The following is a 6620-nucleotide window of genomic DNA, read 5'->3' as shown; positions in this document are numbered from 1 at the left end:
CTGAGTTCACTGACTGATCATATTTAGACAAGGCCATGGTCAAAGTGGAAGTTCTCTTCTCCCTTCAGAGAAAGGTACCTCCTTCTTTGATGACCCATTCTTTCCACTGGGATCTCACTTGCGGAGATCTTTCATTTAGTGTTTTTTTTTTTTTTTTTTTTCCCCCAGAGTGTCTTGGCTTTCCATGCCTGAAATACTCTCATGGGCATTTCAGCCAGATCCGCATGCCTTAAGGGCTGATTCTGAGGCCAGAGTGCTGTTTAGGACATCTGCCATTCTATGGGTCTGCTGTGTGTCTCACTTCCCATGTTGGATCATTCTCTCCCTTTTTGATTCTATCAGCTAGTATTTGCAGACACTATTCTTGTTTATGTGATCCCTTTGGTTCTTAGTTCTATCATTATGATCAATTGTAAACAGAAATTGATCACTGGGACTAGTGAGATGCCATTGGTACATGCTACTTTAATGGGATTGAATTGGAATCCCCTGGTATGTTTCTAACTGTACCGTTTGAGGTAAGTCAGCTTGAGCATGTCCCGAATTGCACATCTCCTCCCTCTCTTATTCTCACTCTTATATTTAACAGCAATCACTTTTCAGTTAAGTTTCAGCACTTAAGAAAAATTGTGTATTGATTACAGTATTCAACCAAAAGTATTAAGTAGAACAAACAAAAAAAAATACTAAAAGGGATAACATATTAAGTTGCTCATCAACAGGCAGGGTGAGGGCTGATCAAGTCACTGTTTCTCATAGTGTTCATTTCACTTTAAGAGGTTTCCTTTTTGGTGCTCAGTTAGTTGTCACCTATCAGGGAGAACAAGTGGTATTTGTCCCTTTGGGATTGGCTTATTTCACTCAGCATGTTTTCCGCAGTTCCGGCGGCTCTCGCTGGCCCTTGAAAATCCGGGGGAGAGAGTGTAAATCTCGTGCCGGGCCATACTCATATCCGCAGCAGGTCTCCAAGTTCTATTTTCAAGGTAAGGAGGAGCTAGAAGATAGATGATAGGAGAAAGATGTTCCTATTAAAAGACCCAAAATGCTCAAAGGCTTAGAAAGGTAAAACAACATGTTTTGGGTGATAATAAATACTTAACAGCTCAAGATCTTACATCCTGATAAATATTGATGGAGGAGAATGATTTACGTAGTTCTATAACAGAAGAAACCCAAGATTGAATCCAGAGCCTTAACAAGAGCTTCTTTATGATATTATTTCAGGTCTGTGTTTTCATGTTTTCCTAATACTTAGAATGACTAGAAAGTATGTTTTTCAAATGAGAAGTTAATAATTCTCTCTTAATACTAACTCGCATTATCTAAGGAGAGTATTCTTACATGAGACTAGTGATGGCTATTCAGCAGCAGGAGGGTGTCCTGTGGGTGGCCAACACCTGCAGCTTGTCATACTGAAAAGGAAACATGATGGGAAGTTAATTACTTGAGGCTTTGGAGGAGCCAAGAAGCCCTGAATCATGAAATAGACAGAATCCTGTTTAGGTTCTTTGGGACAGTGGGAATCTCTCATCTTTCATGCAGTTTATTCCACTAGAGTTTGCCCGGCACAGCTTGGTAGTGCAAACATTGAACACTGGGGGAACCAAACAAGCAAAATAGATTAAGATGGCTATGTTCATTACAATTCTGAGCAAGTGTACAGTTATTCCAGAACATTTTGTAATGTGTACCTTCCCTATGCACAAGATTAAAACAAATACCTTGCTTAGTTTCAATATTAAACTTAAGTCAGAGAAATGTTGGCAATGGTTCCTACAGACTATAAAGCAGCAAGCAGATTGTTCTTGACCTTCTGAAATTGATCCAATATCAAAGAATGTTGCATATGATTTAGTTGCTTTTGCAATGGAACATGATATTTGGTTGTTGTCATTTTAATTTTAATTTTATTTGGATAATTTGAAAATCAAAAAGTAAATCAGAGTAGAAGTTAAAAATTCTTTTCTGCACCATATCCTCTCCTCATATGCTTTTGTCTAGTGAATCCTTCAATATACAGGTAATGAAAACAGGAACAGACAAAATCACACAATGTTTTTCTACTGATTATATTAACTATGATATGCAAAAAATGTACTGGTGTTCATTTTTAACCATTTCTTTTTGTCAATGAGAAATGCTTCTAAAAATATCCCTTACAAATAATGTTGTAATTAACAACTTGTTCATATGTAACTTTAAATATATGCAAATGATTCCTTATATAAATTTAAGGAATCTAATTTAGGGTTGTGAGAAATGCACAATTATAAGTATAGTAAATATTGTCAGGAATTTCTCCTTTTTTTCCTTTCAAACTTATACTCCCACTTGCAGTGAATGCAGTATCTACTTCTCAAAGCTTTGCTTATACAAATCCAATAAGTTAAAATGAAAAAGAGTTATTTATTTTTCTGTGTGCATTTTTCAACCAGAAAACGAAATAAAACTCTTCTGTGATTCCAATAAAAATAAAATATCGGGGTCAGTACCGTGGCTTAGTGGGTAAAACCACCACCCACAATGTCGGCATCCCATATGGGCGCCAGTTGGAGTCCTGGCTGTTCCACTTCTGATCCAGCTCTCCATTTTGGCCTGGGAAAGCAGTAAAAGATGGCCCGAGTCCTTGGCCCCTGAACCTGCGTGGGAGAACTGGAAGAAGCTCCTGGCTCCTGGCTTTGGATTGGCGCAGCTCTGGCCATTGTGGCCATCTAGAAGTGGACCAGCGGATGGAAGACATTTCTCTCTCTCTCTCTCTCTCTCTCTCTCTCTCTTTCTCTTTCTCTGCCTCTGTCTCTCTGTAACTCTGCCTTTCAAATAAATAAATATTTAAAAAATCAAAAGAATAAAATGTATAACTCTAATGACAAAAAGAAAATAATGTTCCTCTTATATTAAGAAATCTAAAATAAACAAATGAAATGTGTTTCATCAGAATTTCATTTCATACTACCATCAGAAAATATTTAAGTGTTTTGGGAGAATTCTGAAAACTAACTTTATTGAGGCTGAATCTGAAATTGAAAAAGTAGGTTAATGTAGCTGAAGTCCCCTTGGGTTTTATGTGTGTCTGTGTTTGTGTGCACATGCAGGCATATATATCTCACTTCAGATTGATTTAATCTATTTATGGAGAGTGTCATGATATGCACAGCAACATCTGCAGCAAAACATATTATGCTCTATTACTTTTGGCATTAAATATTCTTAACCTTTGGACAAAAGGAATAATTTCTGTTTTAGATAACAGCTGTAATTCTACCATAATCCAAGAAACAGACTGTATACATATTTGAGAGATGCATTGAATCTCGTTATCAAAACAGCTTCTTGTTTTTCGTAAGTACAGTTTTGAGCTTAATCGTGATACAGGAAATATCTATGGTTAGGACTTTTTCTTTATTTATTTATTTTTTTTGACAGGCAGAGTGGACAGTGAGAGAGAAAGGTCTTCCTTTGCTGTTGGTTCACCCTCCAATGGCCGCCGTGGCCAGCACACTGAGGCCGGGGCACCGCGCTGATCCGAAGGCAGGAGCCAGGTGCTTCTCCTGGTCTCCCATGGGGTACAGCGCCCAAGCACTTGGGCCATCCTCCACTGCACTCCCTGGCCACAGCAAAGAGCTGGCCTGGAAGAGGGGCAACTGGGACAGAATCTGGCGCCCCGACCGGGACTAGAACCCGGTGTGCCAGTGCTGCAAGGCGGAAGATTAGCCTAGTGAGCCACGGCGCCGGCCAGGACTTATTCTTTATGCTCTTTCTTTTATGCAATTATAATAGACATTTTAAAAATCGTTCTGCAGCTCCCTTCTCAATAAATTTTCATAAAAACATAGAAATCTGAAGTGATTTATATGCAAAGATATTCATTGCAGCATTACTTATAATAGCAAAATTTGGAAATGACCTAAATGTCCTAAAACAATTGAATGGCTAAATAAGAAACTATATCCTTATAATGTGATACTATGTTTCAAAAATAACAAAACCAAGGATGTGAAAGAATGTTTTAGAACGTGAAAGGCAAACAATCTTTAACATTACATATACTATTTTAATCAAGTTATGCAAAATTATTTTCATTTAAAAATAATGAGAAAGAAATAAAATCAAAATGACCAATAAGCATAGTGCAACTCAGAAAAATTAATAGCGGTGGGGTTGGCACTGTGGCATAGTAGGCTAAAGCCCACTGCCTGCAATGCCAGCATCTCATATAGGCACCTGTTTGAGTCCTGGTTGCTCCAATTCTGATCCAGCTTCCTGCTGATGGCCTAGGAAAGCAGCGGAGGATGGTCCAAGTGCTGGGGCCCCTGCACCCACAAAGGAGACCTGCAGGAAGCTCCTGGCTCTTGTCTATGGATCGGATCAGCTCTGGTCATTGCAGCCATTTGAGGAGTGGAAGGCCTCTCTGTGCCACTACCTCCCTTTGTAACTCTTTCAAAAAAATAAAATAAATCTTTTAAAAATTTAATAGCAAAACAAGGAATGTATGTCATATATCATTTTGTATCTGGTGATGATAAGCACAAGGCGCTTCTTAGTTCTAAGAACCCATTTATTAAAATCCAAGTAACAAGAAGGCAGCAAGAAAGTCACAGAAAAACAATTAAGAGCACTTACTGCATTATTGAGTTTTGAGAGGCATTTCAGGTTCAGGTAATTGATTTCAAACCAGCTGTGAATCAAATAAAGTGTCTGTGACCTGTTAAACATTTCCAGTGCTTCTGACAAGCTGGCTCTGGTAGTCCAAAATGTTGCTCTAGGAATTTCCAAAGAGAGGAAGAAGAATGGTGAATTTTAAGAGGTCTATTATTTTTTCTGTTGTTTTTAGTCCTGTGATTAACGCATATTTCATAACTGAAGGATTTTATTAAACTCCAGTTTACTGAATCAGTAATGCTGGATTGAGGCCTAAAATTCTTTTTAATTACCTGCCAGGTGAGGCTAGTGCTGCCTGTTTACCGACCTCACTTCAAATAGTAAAGGTGTAGAGAAGTATGACACATTCATAAAAATCTTCACTCATTATATCAAACTATGAGTTCACAGTAGTTTTCTAACAGTCTCTTGCTGCCTGTATATCCCCAGTGAATTCAACAATAATCCAGGCCATTTTCAAAAAAAGAACAGCAAAGTAAAACAGCTTTAGCACCTCCTTATTACTAGAAAGGCATCAGAGAGAAAATTCACTTCATCTTTCTGTAGAAAAGGTAACACTTTATCATAATTATATTAGTTACAGCTGCTGTACAATCTGTGTCACTTAAAAAAATAGAGATCTTATGATTCTGGAACCTGGAGGTCTGAAATATCAAGGTGTTGGCCGGCTTCTTTGCTTCTAACGACCGTGAGGAAAGCATTTACCAGGTTTCTTTGCGTGGTTTGTTGATAACTTTTCTCTGTCTCTTCACATCATCTTTCCTCTATGTCTATCTCTGTGTCCAAATCTCCACATTTTGTGAGTACAATGGCCATATTGGATCATGACCTGTCCTAATGGTCTTGCATTAAATTGCCTCTGGAAAGGCTTTAGTTCAAAATAAGTCCACATTTTGAAGTAGTGATGGTTGAGAATACAACAGGAAACTTGAGATGAACACAATTCAACTCTTAATGATAATTTTCCCCAAGTTGTGATTTCATTCTGCCCCAAAAGTCAACCTGTAGAATGGCAAAATTATACTACTGGAACTATGAAATAATCACTGTTAGTAGGCTTGGACAGCAGAAACCAATAGCACTCCACTACCTAATTCCAAGCTACATATTTCTTATTTTTTCTCTTTTTAAAATAATTTTATGTAAGATATACAAACTTCTGCATTTCATGTATACAAATTTAGGAATATGGTGATTCTTCCCACCCTACTCTTTCTCCCACCTGCACTCCCACCCTTCTTTCTCCTCCCTCTCATATTCCCATAATACTTATTTAAAGATTGAAGTAGCTTTCTATTACTGTCTGGAAATATAGCCAAAGAAAAATTATATGCTTTAAAATGCAAACATGAAGCAAATTTCCACATAAACCTTCTGTGACTCATCATGTCACTTCACTCATTACTTGAATTTCTGAAGGGAGATTCTTTTTTTTTAATTTTTATTTAATGAATGCATTTTTACATAGATACAATTTTAGGAATATAGTGTTTTTTTCCCCATACCTCCCTCCACTCCCATCCCACCTCCTGTTCCCTCTCCCCTCTCCTTCTTCATTATGGTTCATTTTTATATGACTTTATATACAGAGGACCAACTCTATGCTCATCACAGACTTCAACAATTTGCACCCACGCCCACACACAACATATAAAGTACAGTTTGGGGAGAGAATTTGCAGTTGATTCTCATATTATAATTCAATAGGGACAGAGGTCCTACCTTGGGGGCAAGTGCACAGTGACTACTGTTGCTTCTTTAACATTTACACTCTTTTTTTTATGATGTCAGTGATCATCCAAGGCTCTGGCCATGGGCTGCCAAGGCTATGGAAGCCTTTTGTGACCATAGACTCCATCGGTATTTGGACATGGCCATAAACAAAGTGGATGTTCTCTTCTCCCTTCAGAGAAGAGTGTCTCCTTCTTTGATGACCCTTTCTTTCTTCTGAGGTCTCACAG

Source organism: Oryctolagus cuniculus, chromosome 1 (assembly GCF_051225735.1).
Source record: "Oryctolagus cuniculus isolate XC-2025 breed Fujian yellow rabbit chromosome 1, ASM5122573v1, whole genome shotgun sequence".
Taxonomy (NCBI): Eukaryota; Metazoa; Chordata; class Mammalia; order Lagomorpha; family Leporidae; genus Oryctolagus; species Oryctolagus cuniculus.
The sequence above is the reverse complement of the archived record's forward strand: the minus strand, read 5'-3'. Positions refer to the sequence as shown.